We start from the raw sequence: 15,174 nt of genomic DNA, 5'->3' as shown, positions 1-15,174 counted from the left end.
GTCCTGGGGAAGCTCTTTGAGAAAATTATCCAGGAGCACATCTGTGTTGGGCCAACAGGGGAGTTTATGCTTAGGGGCAATCAACATGGGTTCATTAGAGGCAGGTCCTGTCAGACCAATCTGGTGGTCTTCTATGACCAGGTCACAAAATCCTTGGATACAGGTGTCGCGGTGAACGTAGTCTTTCTGGACTTTAGGAAGGCCTTCGACATTGTCTCTCACCCCATCCTCATTAAATTTAGGTGTCTGTGGTGTTGACCCCTTCACGGTCAGATGGGTCACAAATTGGCTGGAGGGCCAAACCCAGAGAGTGGTGGTGGCTGGGTCATTTTCAACCTGAAGAGATGTGGTCAGTGGGGTTCCCCAGGGCTCGGTCCTCAGGCCCACACTGTTCAATATCTTCATCGGCGATTTGGACGAGGGGGTGAAAAGCACCTTGTTCAAGTGTTCAGATGACACTAAGATGTGGGGAGAAGTGAGCACACTATAAGAAAGGGACAGGCTACAACTAGATCTCAACTGGTTACAGAGGTGGGTGGATGAGAATAGGATGGGTTTCAATATGGACAAGTGCAAGGTGTTGCACCAGGGGAGGAAGAACCAGCAGCATACCTACAGGCTAGGGAACTCCCTTCTCATCAGCACAGAGGCAGAGAAGGATCTTGGAGTCACTACTGATTCCAAGATGAACATGGGCAGCCAATGTGGGGACGCAGTCAGAAAGGCTAACCACACTTTGTCATGTATCCATAGATGCATCACGAGCAGGTCCAAGAAGGTGATCCTCCCCCTCTATGCGACATTGGTCAGGCTGCAGTTGGAGTACTGCATCCAGTTCTAGGTGCTGCACTTCAGGAGGGATGTGGACAACATGGAGAGGGTCCGGAGGAGAGCCACTTGCATAATTAGGGGGCAGTAGGGCAGGCCCTACGAGGAGAGGCTACAGGACCTTAACCTGTTCAGCCTCCACAAAAGAAGGCTGAAGGGGGATCTGGTGGCCGCCTATAAACTTGCCAAGGGGGACCAGCAGGCAATGGGAGAGTCACTGTTCCCCCGAGCACTACCGGGGGTAATAAGGAACAGTGGCCATAAGATGACCGAGAGTTGATTCAAACTAGATATCAGGAGGCACTACTTCACTGTCAGGGCAGCTAGGAGCTGGAACCAACTTCTAAGTGAAGTGGCGCTCACTTCTACCCTGGAGGTCTTCAAAAAGAGGCTAGACAGAGACCTAGCCAGGGTCGTTTGACCCCAGCACTCTTTCCTGCCCATGGGTGGGGGTCAGACTTGATTATCTGCTCAGGTCCCTTCCGACCCTACCGACTATGAAACTATGAAGGGAAGTGGTGCTTGCCCCTACCCTGGGGGTTTTCAAAAAGAGGGTAGACAGCCACCTAGCTGGGGTCATTTGACGCCATCATCTTTTCCTGCCCATGGCAGGGGGTCAAACTAGATCATCTGCTTAGGTCTCTTCCGACCCTACCAACTATGAAACTATGTAGAGTATGCCTATACAGCAAAATGCAGCGCCACATCAGGGTGCTCAAACTAGCTCTAAACAAGGTAGCTCAGGTACCAGAAGCAAACTGGCTGCTGCATGTATTAGCCTTGATATACTGCTTCCATTGTCTGACCCTGATCATTCAGCTCTGGTGTCTCCATCTGGAAACTGTGCCTCGTAGAAATACAAAAAATGCCCAACTGCAACTGCATGTACAACTAATAATGTTTTCAGCAGAATGGGCCACAAACCATCTCTTTGATTAGCTGTGGCTGTTGGGAATCCAAGAAAAGAAAGAGAGAGGCTCTAGGAAGAAATAGATTTTTTTCCCCTCACTTTACTGCTCTCCTTTTATCTCCAGTCCATGTGTGGGGGGACGAGGTGTGCTTTTTAAATCTCCTCATGCTTCTGGCTACTCTGGAAAAATGATGAGGCATTATTTAATGCATCTCCTGTGAGCCATTTTTTGGACTAAAAATGGTCAAGACCCAAACGATCAACCTGTCCTTTATTTACTAAGCAGCAACCTGTCCTTCCTATTTGCTTACAGTCAAAGACATGCCCCCTACAGACGAGCCATAAATAAATATTTGCATCAGTTTTGCAAAGACTGGCTTATTTAGGGTATGTGCAGACATTTGCCACACCATCACGTGGTTTACATTAAAGCCATGAGATCATAAATTAGGAAGAGTGTGCGCAGACATTCACCAGTGCAGAACCACACCAGGAATCTGGTACAAGTGGGGAGGGCTAGAGGGTTCACAGGGGTTTGTGGCAGGATCAGGTGGAGAAAGGACTGTCCGTCCACGGAAAGGGGACGAGGTTGGTAAAAATTGCCCAATCAGGCTGGGGGAGTAGGAAGAGCACAGCCCCAGAGTTGGAGCAAATGCCTGGATTTTCCCAGCCCCCGGGCTATACTCTGAATGTATACAGACATTCACTATATTGGATTAACCCATGACCAATCTAAGTTAGTTCACTCCCTCACCATTTTTGCCTAATTTAAGCTCCACATACATCTGAACAGACAGGCATTTAGATCAACCTAACCTGGTTAGGTTGATCTTGGGGGTCTTCAAGAGGAGGTTGGATAGATATCTGGCTGGGGTATTATCATCTCAGCATTCGTTCCTGCCCGGGGCAGGGGGTCAGACTTAATCTGTTCAGGTCCCTTCTGACCACAGGAACTATGAAACTATGAAATGTAACGTGTCATACCCTGAGTCTGGATACTGTAATAGGAAGGTTATCACAAGAGTTAAAAGGCTACGTAGATTTGCACCTTCCAGACTAACTAAATACGAGGTGGATAACATAAGCTTTTGTGAGCCCAAGTTTATTTCCTCAGATGCTATGAAAGGACATGCACAGAGCGGTGTATAAAACAGAGAGAGTGATTTGAAGAGAAAAGACAGGGAAGGGAGGAGGAAGCAATACAAGAGAAAGCAATAAATCCATGTGGACAAAATGGGTCACAAAAGTTTATCCAAATAATGGAATAAGAATCTGTAGTCCCCGTTTACACAAGATTTGAGGTCCCAGAGTACAAACAGTCATCATGCTGATATCCTCAAATAATGGTAGTCAAGGAGCTTAAGCCAGAACTCTTTAGTTTTATGTTTAATAGAAATTCATAGCGGCACTCTGCAGTTTATTTTTGTCCTTGCATTAGAAGGGTGGTGGGGAAATGAAGCTATCTACTGTAAAACCTGAATCCACAGATTTGGGCTAAAAATGGGCAAAAACAAGAGATCACAGGTCTCTTCTCCATTCCCTGAGGGCCCTCATCATTTCCTTTTCCTCATCCTAGACTGCTCCTTCTGCTCATCACTACCTTTCTCCTTGATGCTTCCACAACACAAACTTTCCTGTTTACTCCTTTGCTCTTTATCCCCTTCCTCACGTGTGCATTTTTTCTCTAGGCACGGAAGCAGACTTTCCATATCACCACTATTGAGAAAACCATCTCCCCAAACTTATTGGGTGCCTCTACACAAGCTGGGAGGCTGCTCCGAAGTGATGTAATTGCATCCTGTCGGAGCAGACTCGACTAATCAAGGCTGTTGGAGAATCCTCATTTCTGCGCTTCAGCTAGCCTGTCTTGTGTATCCTTATTCCCATGCTTCAAAATGGTGAATGGGGTGCTTTAAGTGAAGCTTGTTTGATGAGCTTTAGATAAAGCACCCCCACCGCCAAGTTGAAGCGCAGGGACACTAATGCACAAAATGCTCTGGGAGCTTTAGAGATCTGCTCTGTTTAAAGTGCCCTCCCCACCCCCAGAGAATGTGTACAAACACCCATTATTCCTAGATCTACAAAAAGGAACAATGGGCAATTGTGCAAAGGATTTAGGCTCCTGACTTCAATGGGAATTGGATACATAACTTATCATAACTTGAAAATGCAACCCAATATAACTAAGGAAGGCAGAACATTTTCCAGTACTCCTTATTCGGTGTTACCAGTTCAGTCAAACACTTAACTCGGGGCAGCCTTAAAACTGTGCTCCCCACAAAACAACCAACCAACCAATCAACTAACCAACCAAGGACAGGAACACTATAATATACATGTGCAAACCTGCCTGATTGCAAGGGCAGATGCAATGAAGTGAAGCACTCTAACAAAGCACTGTCAGTCTTCCCTGTTACATTGCTTGATTTCTTCAGCTGAGACTTTTGGGGTCACTGTTTACCACTCATCCAGGTCTGTTCTTCATTCAAAAAATTAAGCCGTGAACAGCAGTGAATTCAAGTTTGAAGAGACCTCTTAGAGTTTGAGCATGTGAAGAACTACCTGCCTTTCTCTGTTTTATATCACATCAATCAGCACTGGGTCAAGTTCATCCCTGTTGCAATTCCACCGACTGCAATGACTCCAATGGACTTACCCCTGGGAAGTATTTGGCTTATTATGAGCAACTCAGAAAGGAACAGTCCTGTGCAACAAGCAAAAAAAGCAACCAGTGACATAGAAATCCTATTAGTGCCTTCTGCCATTATTGATTAACAGCCCAAGAACAACCATTTTCTAATAATCTGTTTACTAAAATGTAGCGTTTGCCTCCTTACTGATGTACATAGACATTGATTGTGGGGATGAACCAGCAGCATATTAATCACGCTGACGGAAACTGCCACCTATTGAACAGTTTCCATATGGACGTGATCAAAAATACGTGATTATTCCATGATGTTCTCTTATACAGATGGCTGAACATAAAGTAAAAGGGGAAATTTTAAAACATAGGAATTGTCATAGTGACAGACTAATAGTCTGTATTGAACAGTTGCCCGTATGAGTATTCAAGAAAAGGTAAAATACTTCCTTTTCAGTGGTGTATAACTTCTTCCATAGCGTAAGAAATGGGTAGTAGTGATGGCAAAGCTTTCTACATTAAGTTCAAGGAAATACCTGTTTTAGGTCAGTTACATTTATTTTTCAAACAGTTTTGGAAATCAAAAAGGTTTCTTAACAATTTTCTGGCATACAAACTAGAAGAGGGAGGATGTTGCAGAAATAAGGGTTAGCTGTGTGCATTTAATTATAAGTTATGCATGTTATACGCTTTAAAATATGCATTTTCATACACATCCTTGGTACACTTTATATTGTTGATACTATTCAAAAATGAATATAAATGAAAATGTCACAAAAAATAAAGGATCTTTGCCAGCCACTATTAATATTTAAAAGCAACGTGTGAGGTTTTATTAACTTGAATAAGGACTCTTTTTTTTAAATGTAGTTTGCATAAATTAAATATCCCCTTGCTATTATAGATCCTTTTCCTTTCTCTGCTTCAGTAGTCTGATTTAGAAAAAAGAAAAAGGGGCGGGGGCTAGAGGGCGGATAGATTTCATGCAGGCGAATTCGAATAGACCTTCCAGATATATAGCATCTTGTTAAAAATTCATGCAGGGCAGAATACTAGCAGGTCAGAAAATGTCTTTGAAATCCTGCCAGGGCTCTTTCTGATAATTCATTCAGGTTTTAAAAGGGAAAATTCCTCATTAAAAAGGAGCTAATGCTTATTAATTTATACTCCTAAGGCAGAAGCTGAATATTAAGTGGTGGACTCTGTTAATCCATTTATTAAATATCAAAGACCATATGTTTCCACCATGTGTCCTTGCTTATTGATTAATTGCCTTAGACCCATACAGACAAAAGTAGAGAAGAAGCTGATTCAGAGACAGGTCTCTGTGCTGATTCTTAACCTGGTAGAAAAAAAATCTCTTTTCTTAGGTCTTGAAGGGCAGATTCTGTGGTGTCTCGTGATGGTACAAAGCCACTCCAGCCTGGAGGATCTGGTTAGACAGGGATTCCCTTCAGCTTATTAGAATCCTTTGCCTCATAAAGAACCACTGTTACACTCCCCATTTTTGGCTCTCCACTCATGGAGGGAGTGATTGAAGAGAAGGAGTCATGACAAAAAGCCATGACTCCATGCTTCAGCTGGCCAAAGGCAGCTACATAAATTAACTATGACAGCTAGTAGCTATTTGATGTTGGCATTTCCTTCATCTCAGAACCAACCACAGAACAGACGACTTTTTAAAAACCTTTGTTAGTTTTGCACTTCTTTTTTCCGTTCTGATAAACACTACCTCGGATGGATCTGTTACAACCCAGAATCGGGGATATAAAAGGAATTACAAAAACCATTTGGTATTAATAAAACTTATTCATAACTGCCAAGCTATCTCATCCCTTTCCCGTATAATCATCCCAAAATTTCTGGAGTTGCCAGTAAGTCAACATTGGAGTGGTTCATGAGCGTCCTGACTACGGTTCACTGGGGGCTTGCACTTTGTCAACATAATATATACCTATGGAAAGAATGCACCAAATTAATTAAAAGCCTTCTGCTGGCTCAGAATCATTACACTTTGCACCCACTTCCCACTGGTGTACAAGATGACCCAGGATACAAGTCAGCAGAAATCAGGCCTACAGTATATATGCATTATATCTTTCATGGTATCCATTAGTTAATATTAGGGCTTTATTACATGGTAATTTTGAGCAGCTCCTGGAGCTCTTGACACCTAGATTATTCACAGATTAACACCTGAAACTGGTTGGACAGCTCAAAGCGATGCCACTCCAGGGAAGGATAATCTCTGATCCATGTTACCCAGCTCACTTTACACTAAGGCAAGGGTGGGCAATTATCTGGGTTGGAAGTCCACTTAGGAAGTTTTGGTGAGTTGTTGTGGGCTGGGTCAGCACCCTGCCCCCACCATGCTGGGTCAGCACCCCCCTCCTGGGCCTGCAACAGCTCACCAAAAATCTCTCATATCCACCCTGGCCCCACAATGCCACCACTCAGCAACCCCAGCCTTGGTGAGGAGCTACAACTGGGAACAGGACAGGTGGGTGAGACAGAGCCTTGATCTGTTCCTGGCATGCCTCTGCCTGCAGAAACAGCACCTGTTATAGGGATTTGAAGGCAGGAGATCATGACTCTGCCCTGGGCCCCAGCCCCACACTGTCACCAACCCACAATCCTGGCCCTGGCACCCACGTCCTGGGCTAGTCTCTGTGGAGATCCTGCCTGCCTGCTCCATCTACTGCCCCCAGTGGCAGGTGCCAAGTGGATGGTCCAGGGTACCTGGGCAATGGGGCCGGGTCCAGTGATGGTGGTGACATTGACAGTGGCCACCAGAAGGAGCTACTGGCACCAGGACTGCTGGGAATTGGAGTCTGGCCACCGCACCACCCCAACCCTACTGCATGCCCAGGGAAGGGGGGACTGGCTGTATATGCCATGGCTTGGGCTCCCCTCATGCCTGGGCTAGGCAGCACCGAGGGACTGCTGTGGGTCAGATAAAAATCCCTTGGTGGACTGAATCCAGCCCATGGGCTGTATTTTGCCCACCCCTGCATGAAGATATAGTGCAGAATAGGAGGGGAGGAGATTTATACCATTCAGTCCTCCAGGCCCCTGCTAGCCTGAACATGTGACCGCTCCGAACTTGAGCTAGCACTAACACCCATCAACATTTGTGCCGCTACAAGTGTAAGTTGTAACAAGGCCTTACATTCAATTTTCCATTATAACTTTCGTTTCACAAATAGTAACTTGCTCAAAAAATGCATTTGATTTTGAAACTTTCACAACAAATGGCTGATTTATGTGTTTATTTTTTGACAAGGTGAGAAAGAACCTTACAGTCATTCTTGTCCAATAGGAAAGTTCATGGGGTGCACATAGACACACTTGAAAAAATAACAAAAATCTTAGCTGTGGTATATGGCTAGTTTTTTCATACACAGACCTCTCCTAGCTAAACCGAATGAGGATTTGTTTGCAAAAAGAGACTTTACAAGCAATTTTAAAATAGTTTCTGGAGCATGCTCAACTGCTCTCTGGTAAGAGCAGGAAAATAAAGAAATGTAATATCAAGAAAAAAACTTAATCAACACAGAAACACATGGTATTAGAATAATCTAAGTGATGGAAGACCCGTTCCTAAAGAAATATAAGACTAGACTGGGCAAAAAACCAGGAAACTGACTGTCAGAAGCAATTTTAATTAACACTCCCAGGATGATTTATAGTATCTGTGTGCAAAATACTGTGCAGGGAACCCACAATCCCATCACAAAGAACAGGAGTTCCTTTGAAATCTGCTAGCCTGGACACGATTAGGTTTATAAACACATTCTCTGCCTCATCTCCTCACCTGCTATCTCCCAAGTCTTCTTCTCATGCATCTACCACATTTAACCCCCTAAGCTTAGACCACGAATCAGATTACTTCTGATATTTTAAAGGTGGGCTTCTGGCCCACTCCTTTGGAGAGCTGTTCATTTCTGAAAGGATACTTGCCCACTAGCATCTTCTAAAATGAGGGCTTCAGCCTTTCCCAAGCAATGTAGGTTTCTAAGTAGGATAGCAAGAGTTGACAAGAATTTTACTCTTGCTACCAACCCAATCTCTACTGACTGAGCACAGATGGCTTGAATTATAAGACTACACTCTAGGTACATTAGAGATACCTTGGCAACCACACTGAAGAGCTCCATCCATTATGGAGTTGCGGTAAAACCAAGCGATTCTCAACAAATTTAAGTGGGGATCATAGAGCATCTGCCCCTCCACTCAAGAACCATGTAGAGTCCCAGCACTGAAGGGAAAGGTTGCCTGATGTTTGGTATGCAACAGGGGAGAAGACAGGGTTTTTCCTCCCTGTAGGCCTGGATCTTTAAGCAAAAAAATGAAGGGGTCAACAAATGCTGGTCTGGTCTCCTACCATCCTCTGCGAAAGGCCCTCATTTCATACTGATCAATGACTTAGGCAACCATGATTCCATTAACTTCAGTAGGACTATTTATGCAGTATAAGTCTATAACTTCTGCCCCTCCTTACACACAGATATTTAGAGTGTCCTTGGCGAGATCCATACCCATGCCATTTGGAGTCAAGTTAAGGGAATACTTTGGACCTAAAGGACTGTGGCAGAGGAAAGAGGGAGAGCATTCTTAGATCTGATGCCAGTGCCAACAGAAAGCACATGAGAAAAAAGGGATAAGGAAAAAAAATCTGCTACAGTAGCCTGATTTGAAAAAGGGGGACAAAAACAAAAAATGTGTTAAACACAAGTTAAAAGGGGCCTCTAAAGAGGTGAAAAACTTGCATGCAGCATGGGAACGGCTTAAGAACGCCACATTGGAGACACAGGGCAAATACATACTGCAAATGAAGAAGTGGAAAGCAGACCAAATGGTGCTTAATGGCAGAGCTGCAGAGGCCACAAACAGAAAGAAGACATCTCAAAAGACAGAAGACAAATCCTAATGAGGAAAACAAAAAAGAGCACAAACTTTGGCAAGTCAAATGTCAAACCGTAATAAGGCAACCTTAGGAAAAATTTGAGGAAAAAACTTACTAGAAACATAAAAGGTAACAATAGCAATTTCTTTAAGTATATTAGAAAGCAAAGACCTGCCAGGGAGCCAGTTGGGTCTTTAGATAATCAGTGTGTGCAAGGGGTGCTAAAGCATAAAATGATGCACGTGGGCAAAAATAACCCAAAGTATACCTACACCATGCTGGGCTCTCCACTATGGACAGTACACTAAAAACATCAGCTCAGCAGCCATTGAAAAGGCAAACAAAGGGTTTGGATACTGATTGGGACAAACCCCAGAGTTTGTCCCAGTAGGGACACTGTTTGCCCTGAGGGTGAGTGAAGCTGTTTTGGAGGTGGCCTTCTTGGAAGTGGGAAGGGTGATGTAACCCCAGCAGGGTTTGAATGAGAGATGTTAGCGAAAATGCCCAGGAAGAGCCCTAGCCTGGGTTTGGCTGAGAGGCTTGGTTAAAAGATGGGAGCAGTTTTTCCGGGGGAGTGGAGAAACAAAGGAGAGAGAGCGGGGGTGAGAGAGAGACTGGAGACCATGGAAAAGATCTCCCCAAGGCTGCCCCTCAGACAGCCCCTGGCAGAGGCCTGCCAGGGCAGGACAAGAGAGGAGCTGCCAGCGAGGCGACTCCACGCCTGGGAAGACCCTCCTGCAAGTCCCTGTGTGGCTGGGTGGGTGCAGCAGGGGAGAGGGACACAGCGCCAGTGGGAGAGGCTGGAGACTGCCCTGGTTTTTTCCCTGCAAGTGAGAAGGCACTGGGCATGGGCTGCGTTTGCTGGATGCCCTGAGGCTATGCTGGGCAGGGGAAACTGTTACAACCTGCAGCCCAGACGCTGCTCCCTGCTGAGCCAAGGCAGGAGTGAGCTTTCTTGCAGGGACCGCAAGGGAGGAGCCACCGCCCACCGCACGGAGACCCCTGGAGCTCGTACAAGGGACACCAGCACCAGGAACCGCTCACATATCCTGTGCAGGGGCCCAGGCACAGCCCTGCTCTCTGAGCCACCCCGCCGGGGCAGCGCACGCAGGGGCCTCAGTACACGCTGTACGAGTTACAGACTGTGTAAACAGGTTCTTGATGGCTTATTAGCTGGCGTATCGATGTATTTATGTATTGGTTCCTTAATTATGGTGGGTAATTTGCAGACCTCCCCCTAGCGTAAAGCGTATCCAAGAAGCATTAACCCTTCAGCCACCATCACCAGGTCGTGAGATGTAACATTTGTTCTATCGCACTTGTTATATGTTACCTTGTAAATAATTAATCCTGTAAATAGTTTTATAACGGCCTGCAAGGTTGGTTGATTGCAAGGGGAGGCTGTCCGCTTGGAGACCATGCAGCAGCTATCCAGGGAGCTGGGCAGGGGCCACTGGCTACCGGGTACCCCAGGATCCCATTATTCAGGTGAGGGCATGTGCAGTGTCACGTCCAGGTTTACAACAGTATCAAATTGTCCTGTAATTTTTGCCAATCGTGGCATCTCAGTTCAATGTGATAGCTTCCCAAATATTTACTGGGTCTAGCACTTTAAGTTAGGTCTTCCACATGAAAAACAAGTGCCATAAAAACGGGCTCTTACTGACCCAATAACTATTTAATTATTCATATGAGTGAAATAGTATCAAGAAAGGGAAGGCACCACCCTAGAATAGTCCAGAGCTTACTGGTCAAAGCAGCTCTCCTTAATTCAGAGCAGGGACTTGGGGTAAGATTCCTTCGGGTTTACTCTCCTTCTGGCTCCAAGACTCTTCCATTCTTTCTGAACAGTGGCCCGTTTCCAATGGCAGTGATGGGAAGTGCTCCACTAGGCAAATGCTCTGACCGGTGTTGGATCTTATATAAAAGGCAGGGTGGCCTTCTCAGGTGGCTACATTTTAAAAAAGCAAGACCTGCTCAAGTACCGAAAGACTTGGGATTAAGGGGCTTAATCCCAACTGAGTGGGGACACCTCCTTGGCAGCCTTCTCTTAGGGGCCCAAGCTCCAGGGAACGGTAGAAATACAGATGCATCTCGGTGCTTATCCCTTCCACTTGTTTAGCTTTTGGCAGCTTCTACCCAGCAGCTGAACTTCCCTTTAGACGTGCACCTAGCTCTGATCATCAGGGATCTAAGCATCAGACTATGGGCTGTGGATTCCACTCTACAAACTGAACTCCTAAATGTTAGGTATTGGGACACTCAACTTGGTGCTGCCCAAGAACTTCTTTGGTTTCTGTTCTCGGTGATTAACTCTTAGCTGCAGATTCCCCAAAATGGGGGAAAGCCTCAGGGCCAGGGATTATAATACCTAAGCCATTTTAGGGATCTTGCTTATAATCCCTATGCCTTGGTTTTTCCTCTGTTCAATGGAAATGATAAATCCTGCCTTACCTCACAGGGCTACTCATTAAAGAGTCTTAGGTTCTTGCAGACTACAATAATGGAGGCCACATGAATTCATAATACAGTAGCCAGCCAGTAGACTCTGAACCCTCCCTAGCAGCAAGCGGGTAAGAAAACAGCCTGGAGAACTGTTTTCTTATAGACTCAGAAAGGCCCGTGCTTGTTACCAGGCTGTGAAACACAATGACTTCTCCTTTGCAAATAACCAGCACCACGTTCTTTTCAAAACACAGAAAAAGCCTCTCTGAGAGCATTCTTTGCACTTAGCATAAAAGTGAATTAGAGTTTCCGTCAGTGAGATGTTTCCTGAATGACGCATATAATGCTGTCTTGTTTACAGGAGAAGAGTCCAAACCGATATCAGATCGATAGCCGTAGCCCAGTGTTTCTCTTATGAATGAAGACACATGAACTCCATTAAAGCATTGTCACGTAGGATCTATTTTGGTATTTGCCTCCACAGTTTGGATAACAATTCCTGATGATAATAAGCTGAGTCCTAAATGCACACACACCATGATCATGCTGTGTAAGTTTAAAAATGCTACTTGTCTGCCTGCCTGTTTAGCTGGCAGTATTACCCACCAGGAGCACAAATGATTTAAAGCCCAGATGCTGAGCAATTTGAGATGCAGAAGCACCCTACAGTGAAGCAATTATTGCCTTGGAGGGTCTTATTATCCTCATCATGCCATGAATTCTGTACAAAGTAAACATGCTTTTATTGTTATGCATTTCCTGAACTACAGGCTTGCCAAGCAAGTTTTGAAGATGGAACTTTCACTTCCCTAAATTTCACTCTTCTCATCCCCTCTTCGTACTAGAAAAACAAACAGGTCCATTAAACACCTGTGCAGGTACCCCTGTCGTGCCAGGTTGAGGGCATGTCTGAGCATCCAAATGAAGGTGTGGTTGCCCATACTTCAATGTACACTAGCAACCAGAGCACAGACTCCCCTACAATCTGGAGTATGCCCTCTAGGTACTAGTAGCACTGGAGTGTTGTAGCTTTGCTAGAGTTCAGAAACTTTACAAGAGGGAAAGGGGGTTTTTTTTGATGATATCTTTTACTGGACCAGCTGTATAGTTGGGTGAAGTGCTGAATAAGCTTTCAGGAACACCTGTCCATCTTCTCTGCCAACTATACAGTTGGTCCAATAGAAAGCATCACAAACAAGCCCTTGTCTCTAAAGCTTAGGATATTCGCATCTCCATAATACTGTGAAGTTATAGTTTAGAGATATACTCCCTAGCTCACAAGACTGAAGAAGTAGGAACTGGGAGATAGTCCCTCAGTTAGAGCATAGCTGGTGAGTTAGAGACAAGGGCATCTATACATGAGCGTGGAGCCTGCTCCGATGGGCTGGAATTGCAGCACGTTGGAGCAGACTCAATTAATTGAGTCCGTGATCCAGCAGCCTCCTGCGCCTCGTGCATCAGCGTCCCCACACTTTAAAATGGCAGCGGAGACACTTGAACTAAAGCTCATTGAACAAGCTTTAGTTCAAGTCCTCCCGCCACCATTTTTTAAGCAGAGGGATGCTGATACGCGAGACCCTGCAGCGGCTCTCAGAGCCGCTCTCATTAAAGCGCCAACCTCACCATCTCCAGAGCATGTGTAAAAGTGCCCAAAGGGGCTTACCTACTATTCCACAATAAAAGTTGCCATTTAGTTATTTGTATTCATGAATAGGTCTGCCTTTATTAAACCCAATGAACCTTATACCTGAGACTAAGTCTTTACCATTGCTGTTACCCACGCTAGACACTTTCCTTTTGCTGGGTAAACATGCAGCCTGGGCGCTTCATAAACGTGCCCTAATTCAAACAAGAAATATAGTCGACGGCCCTATTTAAAGAAGCAAAATATACAGTGTGGTATGGACTTTAAAAAACTGTTTTAGGACATAGACAAGCCAACGATGTTGTAGGACATATTTTAGAATAAAAAAACCGCACATTTTTCCTTACTGTAGGACAACGTCTACGGTTTTGCACACACAGGGCACCTCGAGGGAAGCTTTTTAGTGTTGCTTTTTTAGGTATTTTTATGGTGCATCAACAGGCCCCATTGTAAATTAAGACACACAGAGGCAACTGGATTGTGGACTTGATTGGAACTTCCCCCGTGATTGCAGACTTCATCCATGTTTTTGATTTCTATTGATTGCTTAAGTCTCTCTTGGCATAACTCCATAATTTAATTTTCAGGTATTTACAACACTGCAAGGCCATGCCTCAAGAAAATGTGGTAGATATAAGATATAAATAAGACAACAGACCTTAAAAGAAACCACAATATACCATATTTTTCATAGATGATACTCATCATCTTTGCTGAGCCTCATACACATGCGCCTAAATGTAATGATTCAATGACAATGCTGTGTAATCTTCCTATTGATTGCGTTCTGCCTTTCTATGTATTGCACAAAGTGTTACATTACACTTTGGACTACATGACTTATTGTGGAATAGTATAAGAAAATATTAAACCAAAATCTCTAATCAAGAAAGGACAATATTTGTATCTTTCACTCAGACCAAACACAAAATTGCAGCCGTTGCCAGTAGAGATGAGATTTTTAGAGATTAAAGGAGGAAAGGCACTGAACAATCTCAGGATTAGTCAGTGTCCTAAGTAATATTCATAAGAAGCAAGAAGTCGTCCAATGCTAGAGAAAGTTAAATTGTGATGCAGAACATTGCCTGGACTTTCTGGCTGTTTGTAGACAGGCTCACCATTTTCTAAACCATGCTAACTGATTCGCATCATATAATTTGAATCAAATTTCATTTCAAATTAAGGGTTAATAGACAATTACTGACCATCAGCCCCTGTTCGCAGCCTCTGTGTGTGTGTTTATGTGCTTAGCGCTTGCCTTGGAAGCAATTAGGAGGCAATAATAACCCTGTTTAAGCATTATTGCTACATTGCTGCATACCTACTGACAGTTATCTGAAGTGCTGTTCCTGAAGCCATAATGGGTGCAGTTGACTTGTTGGATGAGACAGTCAGCACTCATGTTGTAGAGTGGTGTTTGCCCCTTCTTCACAGACCAGTCGCCCGTGTGCTTGGGCAGGGCTGGAGGCTTATTCAAGATACTAATACTTAGTCACAATGAGGTGTTGTTGGCACATTTGACTTTGTAAAGGCGTTACTTTGTGCCTGGTAGGTTATAGCATCCGTTGTGTTGCAAAAACCCAATAGTGTTTCCCTTGCAGGGACTGATATTTGCAATGCTTATCAGCCAAGTTCCTAAGGACCATTTTTCCTAAAAGTAATTCCATATATACATGTTAATTAATACAGTTTAAAATCGCCTAGTTCAGACTGCCCTAGATTGCATTAACTTTAATCCTCATTCAACCAAGTTTCGTTAATTTGGACTGGAGCCAATTTTAATTCAGACTACAGAC

This window comes from Crocodylus porosus, unplaced genomic scaffold (assembly GCF_001723895.1).
Source record: "Crocodylus porosus isolate Cpor-Errol unplaced genomic scaffold, CroPor_comp1, whole genome shotgun sequence".
In the NCBI taxonomy this organism is placed as follows: domain Eukaryota; kingdom Metazoa; phylum Chordata; order Crocodylia; family Crocodylidae; genus Crocodylus; species Crocodylus porosus.
Note: the sequence above shows the minus strand (reverse complement) of the source record.